Below are 13,548 nucleotides of genomic sequence, written 5' to 3'. Positions count from 1 at the left end.
TGGTAATTAGAGAGCAAGTGGGGTGCTGAGTTTGAGTGTGAGTGTGTGAGTGCACACTGGGGGCCCCTCGGGGTGGGTGGGCATGAGTAGGGGTAAGACTGGGAGAATGGAGGTCAGAGCCAAGAGGAGCCCCCCAGAGGGGTCAAGACAAGCCAGGTTCCCAGGGACACCCAGACGCTCATCTCCCCTCCGGACGCTCAGTGGTCCTGCCCTCTGCTAGTACGGACACTGACATGGCTCATCTCTGTCTACCCCTTGTAATATTTCCACGGAGTTGAATTGAGGAGGACCCCAAGGAAGTGATCAGATTGAAGATGCACAGGTGCATACCCCACAGCCTGGGAGGCTCTGAGTAGAGAAGAAAAGAGGGCTGATTGAATCCAGGTGCCCAGCCTGTTCTACACCACACGCCCTGACTTTGAAGTGCTCTGCACTGTCAAGCTGTGTGACCTTGGGCCAGCCCCTGAGGGCCTTTGGAGGTTGAGTGTGTAATGTTCCTAAACCCAGGGCTGGCTGGAGGAGGCCTCCACAAAGGGGCTTCTCTTCCTTCTTCCCGTTCCTTCTCAGCCTCGGCTTGGAAAGAAGGAAGCCTTTCCCTGGTGTCTCCTGGTACTACTGAGGCAGGCTGGCATTTTCAAAAGGAGTCTTTTTAAAATAAAAAGGAGGTGGGAGTTAAAAGGGAAACCACAGAGAAAAATACAAGCAACTATTACAAATAGCTAAGACGCCACAAGGGCTTGCTCTGCGTCAGGCAGCAAGCTTTGCCGTCATTGAAACCTCACCACGATTTAATAATTTATTTTTGTCATCCCTACTTTACTGATGAGGAATTAGGGGTTCAGGGAGGAGGAAGGACTTGACTTGCCTATGTTCTTCCAACTGGCTAGAGGGGCCCCGGAACCCAGGACCACCCAATGTCACCACACGCCCCTGCCCTTCCAGAACCTCTCAGGACAATCAGGTTCAGGCAGTCTGGGTTTCTGGTTCTGCAAGAGAGACTGTTGAGAAATGCTACCTAGGGAGGGTCTGATTTTTTTTTTTTTTTTTTGAGACGGAGTCTCACTCTGTTGCCCAGGCTGGAGTACAGTGGCCGGATCTTGGCTCACTGCAAGCTCTGCCTCCCGGGTTTACGCCATTCTCCTGACTTAGCCTCCTGAGTAGCTGGGACTACAGGCGCCCGCCACCTCGCCCGGCTAGTTTTTTTGTCTTTTTTTAGTAGAGACGGGGTTTCACCGGGTTAGCCAGGATGGTCTCGATCTCCTGACCTCGTGATCCGCCCGTCTCAGCCTCCCAAAGTGCTGGGATTACAGGCTGGAGCCACCACGCCCGGCCTTTTTTCTTTTTAAAAGAGAGTTTTGCTCTGTCGCCCAGACTCGGGGGCAGTGGCTTGATCTCAGCTCACTGCAACCTCCGCTTCCCGGGCTCAAGTGATTCTCCTGCCTCAGCCTCCTGAGTAGCTGGGATTACAGGCACACGCCACCACACCCGGCTAATTTTTTTGTATTTTTAGTAGAGACAGGGTTTCACCATGTTGGCCAGAATGTCTCCATCTCCTGACCTCATGATCCACCCACCTCAGCCTCCCAAAGTGCTGGGATTACAGACGTGAGCCACCACACCTGGCCAGGGTTCTGATTTTATTTCACACCCCCATCTGAGAACTACCCAGAGGAGCCTCCCTTCCTCTTTAAATTCTCCCTTTCCTCCTTTTTATTTATTTATTTTGTTCTCTTTTGAAACAGGTCTTGCTTTGTTACCCAGGCTGGAAGGCAGTGGTGCAATCACAGCTCACTGCAGCTTCCGACTCCTGGGCTCAAATGATCCTCCCACCTCAGCCTCATGAGTAGCTGAGACTACATGGGTGCACCACCATACCTGGCTAATTTTTCTTTTTTTTTTTTTTTTTTTTTTTTTTTGAGACAGAGTCTCGCTCTGTCACCCAGGCTGGAGTGCAGTGGCGCAATCTCGGCTCACTGCAAGCTCCGCCTCCCGGGTTCACGCCATTCTCCGGCCTCAGCCTCCCGAGTAGCTGGGACTACAGGCGCCCGCCACTGCGCCCGGCTAATTTTTTTCTATTTTTAGTAGAGACGGGGTTTCACCATGGTCTCGATCTCCTGACCTTGTGATCCGCCCACCTCGGCCTTCCAAAGTGCTGGGATTACAGGCGTGAGCCACCGCGCCCGGCCGTCCTGGCTAATTTTTCAAAAAATTTTTATAGAGATGGGGTCTCACTATGTTGCCCAGGCTAGTCTCAAACTGCTGGCCTCAAGCAATCCTCCTGCCTTGGCCTCCGAAAGTGCTGGGATAACATCTTCTCTTCTTTCTTCTTTGCCTTCCTCTCCTCCAGCAATAATATCTTTCAAAGGGCCCTCACAGGTAACCCCTTGTCTCCTTCTCCCTCTCCTTCTCCCTCTCCTTCTCCCTCTCCTTCTCCCTCTCCTTCTCCCTCTCCTTCTCCCTCTCCTTCTCCCTCTCCTTCTCCCTCTCCTTCTCCCTCTCCTTCTCCCTCTCCTTCTCCCTCTCCTTCTCCTTCTCCTTCTCCTTCTCGCTCTGTCACCCAGGCTGGAGTGCAGTGGTCTACTCTCAGCTCACTGCAACCTCCGCCTCCTGGGTTCAAGCAATTCCCCTGCTTCAGCCTCCTGAGTAGCTGGGATTACAGGCACCTGCTATCATGTCCAGCTAATTTTTTGTTTTGTTTGTTTGTTTGTTTTTGAGATGGAGCCTTGCTCTGTCACCCAGGCTTGAGTGCAGTGGCTCGTTCTCAGCTCACTGCAAGCTCCGCCTCCAGAGTTCACGCCATTCTCTGCCTCAGCCTCCTGAGTAGCTGGGACTACAGGTGCCCGCCACCACGCCCTGCTGATTTTTTTTTCTTTTTCTTTTTAGTAGAGACGGGGTTTCACCGTGTTAGCCAGGATGATCTCGATCTCCTGACCTTGTGATCCGCCCGCCTCAGCCTCCCAAAGTGCCGGGATTACAGGCTTGAGCCACTGCGCCCAGCCTTTTCTTTTCTTTTCTTTTCTTTTCTTTTCTTTTCTTTTCTTTTTAATGAGACAGAGTTTCGCTCTTGTTACCCAGGCTGGAGTGCAATGGTGTGGTCTCAGCTCACTGCAACCTTCGCCTCCCGGGTTCAGGCTACTCCCCTGCCACAGCCTCCTGAGTAGCTGGGACTACAGGCGTGTGCCACCACACCTGGCTAATTTTTGTATTTTTAGTAGAGACGAGGTTTTGCCATGTGGGCCAGGCTGGTCTTGTACTCCTGACCTCAGGTGATCCACCTGCCTCAGCCTCTCAAAGTGCTGGAATTACAGGCATTAGCCACTGCGCCCAGCCCCTCGCCTGTTTCTTCTGACAGCTCTGTCGGGTTCAGTGGGATGAGGAAACAGCTCAGAGAGCTCATGGGGCTCCACTGAGTCGCGCGGCTCAGAAGTGGAGGAGTGATGGAGCAGAAGCCCCAGGCCGGATCTCCGGACCCATGTTTTTCTTTTTTTTTTTTTAGATGGATTCTCGCTCTGTTGCCCAGGCTGGAGTGCAGTGGTGCGATCTCGGCTTGCCCCCTGGTTCAAGCAATTCCCCTGCTTCAGCCTCCTGAGTAGCTGAGATCATGCCACCACATCTGGCTACTTTTTTTGTATTTTTAGTAGAGATGGGGTTTCACCATGTTGGCCAGACTGGTCTGGAACTCCTGACCTCAGGCAATCCACCCACCTCGGCCTCCCAAAGTGCTGGGATTACAGGCATGAGCCACCGCACACAGCGGAGCCATGTTTTTCAAACGCACCAACCTGCTCTCGGCCTAATGTTTGTATTTTTAATAGAGATAGGGTTTCACTGTGTTAGCCAGGATGGTCTCTATCTCCTGACCTCGTGATCTGCCCGCCTCTGCCTCCCAAAGTGCTGGGATTACAGGCGTGAACCACCGCACCCGGCCTAATGTTTGTATTTTCAGTAGAGACGGGGTTTCACCATGTTGACCAGGCTGGTCTCGAACTCCTGACCTCAAGTGATCCGCCTGCCTTGTTCTCCCAAAGTGTTGGGATTACAGACATGAGCCACCGTGCCCCACCTAATTAATTTTTTTAAAAAGGCAATCAGCAAAATCCAGAATGTGGATAAGTGTATAGTACAAAGCATCTTGGCTCTTCAACAAATAAATTACAAAGGAAAAAAGAGAGGGTATCTGTAGATGAAGAGGCTTCAGAAACAGTAAGTCAAAGGTAATGTTTAGAAATGTAGTTTTGGGTGATAAAATTATAAAGAAACCGGTGGGTGTGTGGTAGATCATGCCTATAATCCTAGCTCTTAGGCCAGGGCGGGCCTGGGTGCAGTGGCTCACGCCTGTAATCCCAGCACTTGGGAGGCTGAGGTGGGTAGGTCACCTGAGGTCAGGAGTTCAAGACCAACCTGGCCAACATGGTGAAACCCTGTCTCTACTAAAAATATAAAATTAGCTGGGCGTGGTGGCGGGCGGCTATAATCCCAGCACTCGGGAGGCTGAGGCAGGAGAATCACTTGACCCTGGGAGGCGGAGGTGGTAGTGAGCTGAGATCACGCCACTGTACTCCAGCCTGGCAACAGAGGGAGACTCCGTCTCAAAAAAAAAAATTAGAGGCCTAGGCAGAAGGATTGCCCGAGCTCAGAAGTTTGAGAACAGCCTGGGCAGTGTATCACGATACCATCTCTACAGTAAATTTAAAAAATTAGCTGGTCATGGTGGCATATACCTGTAGTCCCAGTTACTCGGGAGGCTGAGGCAGGAGGATAGCTTGAGCCCAGGAGTTCAAGGTTGCAGTAAGCTGTGATTGTGTCACTGCACTCCAGCCTGGGTGATGGGAGTGAGACTGTATCTCAAAAAAAAAAAAAAAAACAAAAAAAAAACCAGGATATTGACTTTTTTGGGGGAGATGGGTGTTGTAATTGGGAAGGAATATAATTATGAGGGATTTCTGGGGTGTCTGGCAAGACTCAATTTCCTGACATAGGTGGAGATTTTATGGTTGTTCACTTTATAATAATTGATTAGGTTATACTTTCCTTTATGGCCTTTACTTGTTTTATAGGACCTCTGGCCCAGGCTTGGCCAACCAAAACTGGTGTCAGGACTTAAGCTGGAATGTGGATGCCCAGGCTGGCCCTTCTCCCAGGGGCCTCCAACTTGTTTGAGTGATGGGTTATAAGCTGATTGGCCAGCAGAGGGGGAGTGGACGGGCGGACTTTTCTGCACTCCAGGTGACCACAGGACCCAGTTTGTCAGGACCTAGAGAGAAGACATCAAGAGGGAAGAGTCTCTGGAGGTTGGAAGGCCCTTGGTTGCATATGAGCTTGGGGTGGTGGAGGAACAGAAAGGAGGTAGTGTCAGGGGACAGGGTGAGGGAAGGGAATGACGGACATGAGGCAGGGCCCTAGAGGCCAGCTGTGGCCAAGGCCCTCACCCCTCCCTTCATGTCCAGTCTCCTTTCTCTTAGCCCCTCCGATGGGCTGTTGAACATGTGCCTAGGGCTGCCAGGCAGCCAGAGAGCAGTGAATGAAGGAGGCTGGGCCGAGCGTTGAAGCAGTGCTATGATTATTCCTGAGCCGGCGATGAGAGGGCACAGCTGTTCATTCAGGAAAAGAGCAGCCGCAGCCCCACCCACCCACCCACCCACCAGCAGCTGAGTAACAAAGAAATCGTCTGCTTGAAACCAGGGGCTCCGCCGTGGAGGCTATTTTTGTGAAAAGCTGAGAATTCAAAAGCTCATCTCCTCGAAAGCCTTCCTTGCCTTGGAGAAGCTGAAGAGGTGGGTTAGAGCCGAATAGCCCCTGCGACTACTGATTCCACCCGAATTACAATTCTCACTCCTGTCATTGGCGGTCAGCCCACCTGTGGCGGCCAGGCCTGAACCTATGTGGCATCGAATCCACATCCCTTTGAGATACATACACCTCTAAGGTGTTGGTGCCATGTGACAAGATGATGAGATGCTCACGCAGAGCATCACAGCTGGTGATGGAGCTGGTATTAAAACACAGAGGTTCGGCTGTCTCTACTAAAAGCACAAAAATTAGCTGGGCATGGTGGCACATGCCTGTAGTCTTAGCCACTCGGGAGGCTGAGGCAGGAGGATTGCTTGAACCCGGGAGGCGGAGGTTGCAGCGAACCAAGATCGCGGCACTGCACTCCAGCCTGGCGACAGAGCAAGACTCTGTTTCAAACACACACACGCACACGCACACACACACACACACAGGTTCTGGCTTCATTACACTCCTATTATTTCTGCCATGCCACACTGTCTTCAAAATGTCTTTTCAATCCCCTGGATGCCATCTCCCCTACGGTGGGACTCATCTCCAGCCTGGACTCAGTAAATCAGAGTGGTCCTTCCTTCCCCTCTGCTTGTCTCCCAGTTGTCTCCTCCAATCCGACTACCACCCTTCTGCCAGGGAAGATCTTTTCCTGCAGATCTGACCACATCATTTGCACATTCATTCATACGTTCAGCAAATATTTATTGCCTGCCTACCATGTACCAGACGGCCAAGGCTCCGGGAAGACAGCGGTAGACAAAGCAGGTGAGCTCCTTGAGTTCATGGAGCTCGCATCTCATCTAGAGATGATACAGATGGTACAAAATCCACAGACAAATGTGGAATCTCAAGTTACAAAAAAAAATAAAAATAAAAAACAAGGGAGTTGGGCGTGGTGGCTCACTCCTGTAATCTCAGCACTTTGGGAGGCTGAGGAGGGTGGATCATGAGGTCAAGAGATCAAGACTAGGCTGGGCGCGGTGGCTCAAGCCTGTAATCCCAGCAGTTTGGGAGGCCGAGACGGGCGGATCACAAGGTCAGGAGATCGAGACCATCCTGGCTAACACAGTGAAACCCCGTCTCTACTAAAAATACAAAAAAACTAGCCGGGCGAGGTGGCGGGCGCCTGTAGTCCCAGCTACTTGGGAGGCTGAGGCAGGAGAATGGCGTAAACCCGGGAGGCGGAGCTTGCAGTGAGCTGAGATCCGGCCACTGCACTCCAGCCTGGGCGACAGAGCGAGACTCCGTCTCAAAAAAAAAAAAAAAAAAAAAAAAAAGAGAGATCAAGACTATCCTGGCCTACATAGTGAAACCTTGTCTCTACTAAAAGTACAAAAATTAGCTGGGCGTGGCAGTGTGCACCTGTAGTCCCAGCTACTCAGGAGGCTGAGGCAGGAGAATCGCTTGAACCCAGGAGGCAGAGGCTGCAGGGAGCCAAGATCACTCCACTGCACTCCAGCCTGGAGACAGAGTCAGACTCCATCTGAAAAAAAAAAAAAAAAAGGCAGGAAAGGGAACTCCCAGAGGCAAGAAAGAACTCTGCACATTCAAGCAACTTAAGATTGCAAATGTGGCTGGAACAGCAAGTAGGAGAAGGGCAGGAGCCACACTGTGTGGGATTTGGGGGACCTGGTAAGAGGCCTGCTCCTCATCTGAAATGAGAGGGGAAGGAATGACAGTGCAATCTCAGCTCACTGCAATCTCTACCTCCTAGGTTCAAGCTATTCTCCTGCCTCAGCCTCCTGAGCAGCTGGGATTACAGGCGCCTGCCACCACACCTGGCTAATTTTTGTATTTTTAGTAGAGACAGAGCTTCACCATATTAGCCAGGCTGGTTTGAAACTCCTGACCTAAAGTCATCTGCCAGCCTCAGCCTCCCAAAGTGCTGGGATTACGGGTTTGAGCCACTGCACCTGGCCCAGGATGTCTAGTGTTTAGGCCTTTTCTAGAATCTCCTTTCCCAGTGGCACTTCTGCCTGTATCTTGGCCTCCATGGAGGGACTTTTTTTTTTTTTTTTGAGATGGAGTCTCGCTCTGTCACCCAGGCTGGAGTGCAGTGGTGTGATCTTGGCTCACTACAAGCTCTGCCTCCTGGGTTCACGCCATTCTCCTGTCTCAGCCTCCCGAGTAGCTGGGACTACAGGCACCCGCCACCACGCCTGGCTAATTTTTGTATTTTTTAGTAGAGACGGGGTTTCACTGTGTTAGCCAGGATAGTCTTGATCTCCTGAGCTCGTAATCTGCTAGCCTTGGCCTCCCAAAGTGCTGGGATTACAGGCGTGTGAGGGACTTTTAAAGTACCCAAATAAATAAGGCTGGGCGCGGTGGCTCATGCCTATAATCCCAGCACTTTGGGAGGCTGAGGCAAGTGGATAACCTGAGGTCAAGAGTTCAAGACCAGCCTGGCCAACATGGCGAAAACCTGTCTCTACTAAAAATGCAAAAATTAGCTGGGCATGGTGGCATGTGCCTATAGTCCCAGCTACTCAGGAGGCTGAGGCAGGAGAATCGCTTTAACCCAGGAGGCGGAGGTTGCAGTGAGCCGAGATTGTGCCACTGCACTCCAGCCTGGGTGACAGAGAGACACTCCACCTCAAAAAAAAAAAAAAAAAAAAAAAGTACCCAAATAAAAATCATTCCTGGCCAGGCGCGGTGGCCAACACCTCTAATCCCAGCACTTTGGGAGGCCAAGGTGGGCGGATCACGAAGTCAGGAGATCAAGACCATCCTGGCCAACATGGTGAAACTGTTTCTACTAAAAATACAAAAATTAGCCAGGTGTAGAGGCACGTGCCCGTAATCCCAGCTACTCAGGAGGCTAAGGCAGGAGAATCGCTTGAACCAGGGAGTTGGAGGTTGCAGTGAGCCAAGATCACACCACAGCATTCCAGCCTAGTGACAGAGCAAGACTCCATCTCAAAAAAAAAGAAAAAAATCATTCCTGGGTCTATTCAGACAGACTGCCAAGGGCACCATTCAGTTCCTCAGAGCCTCCATTTTTTGAGAACCTATAAAGTCCTCTGAGGGTTCAGAATCAAGAAAATCCAAACCTAATTTGTACACCTGGCAAGTTGTAACTGAAAATGTTTTTCTCTTTGCTTTGGCTGCTAGGAAGCTCAGAGCCAATACTTTTTTTTTTTTTTTAATTGAGATGGAATCTTGCTCTGTCACCCAGGCTGAAGTGCAGTGACCCGATCTCAGCTCACTGCAAGCTCCACCTCCTGGATTCATGCCATTCTCCTGCCTCAACCTCCCCAGTAGCTGGGACTACCGGTGCCCACCACCACATCCGGCTAATTTTTTTGTATTTTTAGTAGAGATGGGGTTTCACTGTGTTAGCCAGGATGGTCTCCATCTCCTGAACTCGTGATCCGCCCACCTCGGCCTCCCAAAATGCTGGGATTACAGGCATGAGCCACCGTGCCCAGCCTAGACCCAGATTCTTTTACCACCAGCAGGTGTACAGGATCACATCTATCTTTGGGCTAATCTTTTCATCATTCACTCACTCAATCATCCAACAAATATTTGTCTTGGACTTATTGTGTGTCTGGCACCTTTCTAGGTACTGAAGAAGTAACAGTGAACAAACGAGACCAAATATCTGTCTTCATGGACCTTACAGTCAAGTAGGGGAAGGGAAGCAATCAACTTAATAAAGGTTGGGCACAGTGGTTCATGCCTGTAATCCCAGCACTTCAGGAGGCCAAAGTGGGAGGACTGCTTGAGGCTAGGAGTTCAAGACCAGCCTGGGCAACAAAGTGAGCTCCCACCTCTGCAAAAAATGTTTAAAAATTAGTTGCAGGTAGGGCATACTGGCTCATGCCTGTAATCCCAGCACTTTGGGAGGCCAAGGTGGGTGGATCATTTGAGGGGAGGAATTTGAGACTAGCCTTGCCAACATAGTGAAACCTCGTCTCTACTAAAAATACAAAAAAATTGCTGGGTGTGGTGGTGCATGCCTGTAAACCCAGCTACTCAGGTGACTGGGGCACAAGAATTGCTTGAACCGCAGAGATGACGCTGCTGCACTCCAGCCTGGGCGACAGGGCGAGACTCTGTCTCAAAAATAAATAATAAAAAATAGTTGGGCATGGTGACAAGTACCTATAGTTACATCTACTGGGGAGGTTGAGACAGGAGGATTCCTTGAGTCCAGTAATTCAAGGCCACAGTGAGCTATGATCGTGCCACTGCACTCCTGCTGGGCAACAGAGCAAGACCTGTCGGAAAAAAAGCCTAACAAATAAAAATAGCTTAATAAATAAATAATGTCATGTTGGAAGACTAGGAATGTTAGCCTAGGCAATGCTAGTGAAAATTAAACAGGGAAGTACGGGGATGGTGGTGGGTGGTTAAAATAGGGGGTCAGGGCTAGGCTTGGTGGCTCATGCTTGTAATCCTGGCACTTTGGGAGGCTGAGGCAGAAGGATCACTTGAACTCAGGAGTTTAAGACCAGCCTGGGCAACATGAGACTTTGTCTCTGCAAAATAAATAAACAAAAATAAAACCAGGGGCCAGGGCAAGCCTCACCAAGGTGACATTACAGCAAGGATCTGGAGGAGGTAACTGGAAGGGTGTTCAGGGAGAGGAAACAGCACAGGCGGAGGACCTGAGTGGGGGTGTATCTGGGGTGTCTGAAAAACAGCCTCCAGGCAGAGGAGTGGGGCATGAGGTTGGAGGAGTCCTGGGGCAGGGGGACCCCGAGGGCTGTGAAGGCTATCCTAAGGCCCGGGCTTTTTCCTCTAGGGAGATAGGGTGTTGCACAGTCTGCAGGGGAAGAGAGAAAATTCCTGACTGACACTGAAACAGCTATTCTGTGGCTTCTGTGTTGCCTGCAGATGGCAGGGTGCAAGGACAGGAGCCTGGAAACCTGTACCGGGGTTGCTGCGAAGGCCCGGGGAGGATTGAGGGTGGCTGGGACCCAAAAATGGCAGCGGAGCTGATGGAGAAAGGTCGGATTCTGGATGCATTTTGGAGACAGCAGCAACAGGATTTGCTCAAGGGATTCACATGGAGTGTGAGAGACGAAGAGTGGAGAATGATTCTGAGGCTTGGACCTGAGCAATGAAGAGTGAAGTCATTTTCTAAGACAGGGAAGAGGCTGGGTGCAGTGGGTCACACCGATAATCCCAACACTTTGGGAGGCTGAGGCAGGAGGATTGCTTGAGCTCAGGAGTTCAAGACCAGCTTGGGCAACACAGCGAGACCTCATTTCTAAAAAAAAAAAAAATACAAAAATTAGGCTGGGTGCAGTGGCTCATGCCTATAATCCCAGCACTTTGGGAAGTTGAGGCGGGCGGATCATCTGAGGTCAGGGGTTCGAGACAAGCCTGAGCAACATCGCGAAACCCTGTCTCTACTAAAAAAATTAGCCGGGCGTGATGGCACATGCCTGTAATCCCAGCTACTTGGGAGGCTGAGCCAGGAGAATCACTTGAACCCTTGAGGCGGAGGTTGCAGTGAGCCGAGATCACACTATTATACTCAAGGCTGGGCAACAAGAGCGAAACTCTGTCTCAAAAATAAATAAATAAATAAATAAATAAATAAATAATAAAATTTAAAAATACAAAAATTAGCTGAGCATGGGAGCATGGTGGCGTGCACCTGTAGTCTCAGCTACTGGAGAGGCTGAAGTGGGAGGATCACTTGAGCCTGGGAGGTACAGGCTGCAGTGAGCTGTGGTTTCAATACTATACTCCAGCCCGGGTGACAGACCTTGTTGCAAAAAAAAAAAAAAAAAGAGGGAAGATGAATAGGAGCAGGTTTGTGGGGAGCGCCAGCCCGGAGTCCCATTGTGACCACGTTAAACTTGAGTGACCAGATGCAGCTGTGAAGTCCGTGCTCGGGGAGAGAGGCTAGGCTGGCAGGACGGGGTGGAGCCATGAACGGCAGGTGCTGTGTGGAGGCACGGTACCCACAGGAGTGTACCCAGAGCAGAAAGTGAGCCCAAAGTCTGCCAGCATTGTGAGGCCGAGAAAGGAGTCTGTGAAGTGGGTGGAGAATGTGGCTGGGCCACAGGGGAAAGGGTGTCTGAAGGAGGAGGGAGTGACCTTCTGGGACAAAAACTGCCACTGAGGACAGAATTACCACTGATTTGGCAACACGGAGTCCATTAATGACCTTGAGGAAGCGTCTTCCCTGGAGCAACAGGGGCAGAACCCTGGCTGGAGCAGGTTGGAGAGAGGAGAAGAGAGGTTTGGATGGGACGCAGCAAACACAGTTTTACTAGTAAAGGGGGCAGAAAAATGGAGCATTCACTGGAGGAAAAGGGGGCCAAGAAAGGGGGTCAAGAGAAGCTTTTCTTTTTTTTAGATGTGAAAAAAAATCTTAATTGCTTTTTAAATTTTATTGTATTCATTTTGAACAGGTAATATATTCCCATGATCCCACACAAAGAAGATTCCCGGCCGGGCACAACGGCTCGCACCTCTAATGCCAGCACTTTGGGAGGCTGAGGAGGGAAGATCACTTGAGCTCAGGAGTTCGAGACCAACGTGGGCAACATAGTGAGACCCCGTTTCTACAAAAATAAAAAATAAAAAAAATTAGCCGGGTGGGATGGTACATGCCTATAGTACACAGCTACAGGCACACAGGAAGCTAAGACTGGAGGATTGTTTGAGCCCAGGAGTTGGAGGCTGCAGTGAGCTATGATCGCACTGCTGCACTCCAGCCTGCATGACAGAGTGAGACCTTGTCTCTCTCTCTCTGTCTCTGTTTTTTGGTTTGTTTGTTTTGTTTTTTGAGACAGAGTTTCGCTCTTGTTGCCCAGGCTGGAGTGCAATGGCATGATCTCGGCTTGTTGCAACCTTTGCCTCCTGGGTTCAAACAATTCTCCTGCCTCAGCTTCCCGAGTAGCTGGGATTACAGGCGCCCGCCACCATGCCCAGCTTATTTTTTGTAATTTTAATAGAGATGGGGTTTCTCGGCCGGGCGCGGTGGCTCAAGCCTGTAATCCCAGCACTTTGGGAGGCCGAGACGGGCGGATCACGAGGTCAGGAGATCGAGACCATCCTGGCTAACACGGTGAAACCCCGTCTCTACTAAAAAATACAAAAAACTAGCCGGGCGAGGTGGCGGGCGCCTGTAGTCCCAGCTACTCGGGAGGCTGAGGCCGGAGAATGGCGTGAACCCGGGAGGCGGAGCTTGCAGTGAGCTGAGATCCGGCCACTGCACTCCAGCCTGGGTGACAGAGCGAGACTCCGTCTCAAAAAAAAAAAAAAAAAAAGAGATGGGGTTTCTCCATGTTGGCCAGGCTGGTCTCGAAGTCCTGACATCAGGTGATCCAGCCGCCTCAGCCTCCCAAAGTGCTGGGATTACAAGTGTGAGTCACTGTGCCAGGCCTAGACCTTGTCTCTTTTTTTTTTTTTTTTTTTTGAGACGGAGTCTCGCTCTGTCACCCAGGCTGGAGTGCAGTGGCCGGATCTCAGCTCACTGCAAGCTCCGCCTCCCGGGTTCACGCCATTCTCCTGCCTCAGCCTCCCGAGTAGCTGGGACTACAGGCGCCCGCCACCTCGCCCGGCTAGTTTTTTGCATTTTTAGTAGAGACGGGGTTTCACTGTGTTAGCCAGGATAGTCTCGATCTCCTGACCTCGTGATCCGCCCGTCTCGGCCTCCCAAAGTGCTGGGATTACAGGCTTGAGCCACCGCGCCCGGCCTAGACCTTGTCTCTTAAAAAAAAAAAAAAAAAGGCTGGGCGCAGTGGCTCACGCCTGTAATCTCAGCACTTTGGGAGGCCGAGGCGGGAGGATCACAAG

The sequence above is a fragment of the Macaca nemestrina genome, chromosome 15 (genome assembly GCF_043159975.1).
Source record: "Macaca nemestrina isolate mMacNem1 chromosome 15, mMacNem.hap1, whole genome shotgun sequence".
Taxonomy (NCBI): domain Eukaryota; kingdom Metazoa; phylum Chordata; class Mammalia; order Primates; family Cercopithecidae; genus Macaca; species Macaca nemestrina.
Note: the sequence above shows the minus strand (reverse complement) of the source record.